This window comes from Frankliniella occidentalis, unplaced genomic scaffold (genome assembly GCF_000697945.3).
Source record: "Frankliniella occidentalis isolate FOCC.00 unplaced genomic scaffold, Focc_3.1 Scaffold978, whole genome shotgun sequence".
Lineage (NCBI taxonomy): Eukaryota > Metazoa > Arthropoda > Insecta > Thysanoptera > Thripidae > Frankliniella > Frankliniella occidentalis.
In genome coordinates, this window is record NW_026268084.1 from 4,971 (window position 1) to 8,520 (window position 3,550).

The 3,550-nt window shown below is 53.0% G+C and overlaps 1 long non-coding RNA gene across 1 annotated transcript; it reads left to right on the forward strand.

Annotated features, from left to right (window-relative positions):
• Nucleotides 1-2,011: 2,011 nt before the first annotated feature.
• LOC113204120 (uncharacterized) lies at nucleotides 2,012-3,260 on the forward strand. The gene is made up of 3 exons (XR_003303282.2): nucleotides 2,012-2,256; nucleotides 2,946-3,064; nucleotides 3,155-3,260. It is a non-coding gene; the product is annotated as an uncharacterized LOC113204120 (long non-coding RNA).
• The last annotated feature ends 290 nt before the right edge of the window (nucleotides 3,261-3,550 follow it).

Here is a 3,550-nt window from a genome sequence, read left to right on the forward strand (position 1 = left end):
GGGGGGGGGCGTTCCTCAAATAACTCGTGTCAAATCAATAGAACGAGGAGGCACGACACAATCGCACACACACCGCGCCCATTAAAAACGTACGCCGTGGGCGTTATGTTTTCGCACAATCACGACAACCTTGTCGGAGGAAGCCGAAGCCAAAATCTTCTGAACAGGAGGAGGGGGAGGGGGGTCCTGGAATCAACTAGGGCGACGGGTACTGTACCAGGCCAGAGGCCGACGCGACGGGGGGATCGGTCACCGCATGGAGTCGGCAAAGTGTGGCGTCGTAATGCCTCTAGGCGCGCTAAGTACGTTCCGCGGGCCCGTCGGGCGGCCCCCGCCGGCAAGACGACGTCGTCCTGGACCCCCTGTGGAGCCCCGCAGGGCGCGCTGGGGGACGGGAGGGGGTACTCTGAGGCGAGGAGGTCGATGACAGCCGGCGACAACTGGTCAAATATTATTGGTGAAGTAGGGCACGGCGTGGGGCGGCGGGGCGCTGCGTATGGCGCGTCAAGCACACACACTCTGCCGCCCCCCGAGGGGCCGAGCCAGGCGCCGCTCGCCACCGCTCGCCGCACTGCCAAACACTCGGTGACATTTGGGAGAAAGCAATATATTTCAGGCGAAAAACAGTCACAGCGATGAAGAATGCGGGCTGCGTCAGCGCGCGGGGGCCAACCCTAACTTAGCGCCAGTGGCGCTGCGGCCGGCCGGGAATCTCGTCAGCCTTGTGATCGGGATGGGCTGGTGCTGGGGACAAGGGCATCATAGGGGCAGGGCAGGGCCTCCAGGGCCTATCGGTCAGGGCCAAGGGCAGCCGGTCGGCGCGGGTACTGTCCGGGTACAGCAGGCGGCTGCAGGGCAAGCTGTACTACTGTACACTTCTACAGGGCGTAGTGCCTCCTGGGCCTCCTCCAGGCAGGGCCTCGGGCCGGCCCAAGGGCAGCCGGCCACCGCGGGTACTGTACGGGTAGCACACGGCTGCAGGGCCCCCAGTACTGTACACATCTGCTCGAGCAGCGGGCGGTGTTCTGGGACCAACCGCCGCACCACGGCGACCGAGGAGTACTCGTAATCCGAAACACTAAGTTGTCGGGGTGGGGCGGGGCGGGGTGCCCGCCACTCTCACTGCTGCCGCACGGCCCCGCCGGCGCCTGCCCTAACAGCCTCACTGTTTGGACAACCGTCTGTGGGCCGCCATATTTTCCCACGGCAGTCATCCTTTTAATTAGTGATGGCGGTGAAGTGAAAGCAGAGCCGCCGCGCCAGTCCCTGCCGTTCGTTCTGCTGCTGCGGCGGGGCGGGGCGGCGGGGCGAGTTGTCGCGATAACGCCCAGGTGGCCGCGCCGGGTGCTTTACGTCCGCGTCCTAACGCGAGACTTCCCACTTGGCGAGGACCCCGTTGGGGCGCGGAGTACACCGACCCGCGCGGTCCCGCTCTTCCACGTGTTCCTTCTCAAGATGTTGTTTACCAGGACCAGGACCGTAGGACGACGGCGGCGGCGGCTGAACACCCTTTGCAAGAAGAAAAATTATTGCCAGTGGCATTGCGTCAACCGGTAGAGCCGGGTCGCGCTGTGGACATGGGGCAAAGGGCTGGAGGGCCTCTCACGGCGCAGCGGCCGCCCTGGGACCACCGTGGCCACGGCCACGAGGTACGGTTACCGAGCCAGAGGTCCCTGCCGTCGCCGCCGACTCTCCGGGCGACTCTCCGAGCGACTCTCCCACCCCCACCGCCCGGGCGGGCCGAGTGTATGACATCGCATGCAAGGCGGCCCGCTCGGGCGGCCCGTGCGGCGCGCCGTGCTCCACAGGTTGTTGGCCCGCTGGGCCGAGGCAGAGACAAGGTAAGAAGAGACCGTCATAAAGATAGGGACATCCGGTGCCCGATTTTGCCGGGCGGAACCAGAGGGACGCTGGAGGGCGTACCACCCTGAAAACCCAAACACGCTAACTTTTCGTGCCTGCTGACACTTAAACATAATTATTTTCACTAAGATATTAATACTGTTTGAATTCCCGAGTGTTTCTACACAGCATACTGTGAAAATATACTCCGAAAGTTCAACATGAAATATTTTTATTTTTCGCCCCGGGGTGTTGGTGGAAAGGGGGCCTGAGTGGCCAGAGTAGCCCGCCGCCATCTTAGGCCATAGTGTTGTTGTCGTCTACCGAGGGAGAATATATGCCGCTAGTGAAGTGTTTTTAAGAAGAATTGTTGTGAAGTTTTGCTGGAGAGTAACTATTTTCTTCTTCAATCAGGTATGTGCTGTTGTTTTAAGTAAGAATTTAGTGTCTGGGTCTCGTATTCTTACGAGTATTACCTTCTCCGGCCCCTCGTGGCTGATGTCCAGTCCAAGGGCCCCTTTGGCTTGCTGGTTTTGCTTAGCTCAATATTTTGATTTCTCGACAAGTTCTCCCCACACAACGTGGAATGTTATTGAAGCTTCTCTCTTTAAATTAATTTTGAACAGAAGATCAAAGTGGTTCAACGCTTATGTGCTTCCCAACTCTTAACCTTAACCTCACCAAACTAGTCTTGACATGAATGTTGTGGTTTGTTTTGTTTTTGTTGTGAAGCAGTTAACTCTATTGCTTCAGAACAAAAAACTATGGGGAAATCATACATGCATAGAGCAGACTGTAATGTGTGTGTCTTATTTTTGCTACTGGTGGGTTATTCTTGGCAAGTGTAGTTGTGAAGTTTATTTTTATGTCTGATGCGAACTTGTGGTCCGCAAGTTCTTGACCACTTACAACCCATGCCACCATGTAAATAAATAGAAACACAAGATTTAGTCTCCAATGAATTTTAAATTATTTATCCAGCAGCTTTTGGGGAACTTTAACATCAAAATATAAAATAATATTTAAACAGACTTTACAGTATTTAAATATATATTAAGTATTTTCAAGCAATCGTTAACCGTGAACTATATTTTTTATTTTAGTGGAGGGTGTCGATAGCTGTCAGCTCCAGTGCCAACCCGTCCCAAGTTCTTTCCGAGCTGAGCGACCACTTTAACCGTGTTCTTGTTGATGAGACTTCTTTAAGCCAATTTGGCTGAAGGTACGTTTAAGATTTTGCTTCAATGTTCTTTATACCTTGTGTATTTTTTAAAAAGTATACTTATATCTGCACTTTTCTCTACTGTTTCAGGAAAGCCGTCCCAATACCAGAGAAGATCAAGTGCATTTACGTTACCATCAATATCAAATACCATACTGTTATTTTTCATTTTGGAAAATATATTACTGGAATCTAACTTGACCTGTATAATTTGAAAATACCTGCCCTACTACCTTTTACACCATGAATAGTTTAAAAGTTAAAGTAACTACAAGAGCTAGAAGGACCTAATTCCAGCAATTTATAAAAAAACAAAAAATTGGGGGGGGGGGAGAATTGGAAAATAGTGAAGCAAAATGTCAAAGCAGCCAGCATTTATTGGACTACAGGAGCGAGGGATGGTTCTCAAACTGTAGAATGCACAACCTTGGGGGTCTGCCTACAACTCACAGGAAACAGAACACCGATATCTTTACCAGTTTCTGA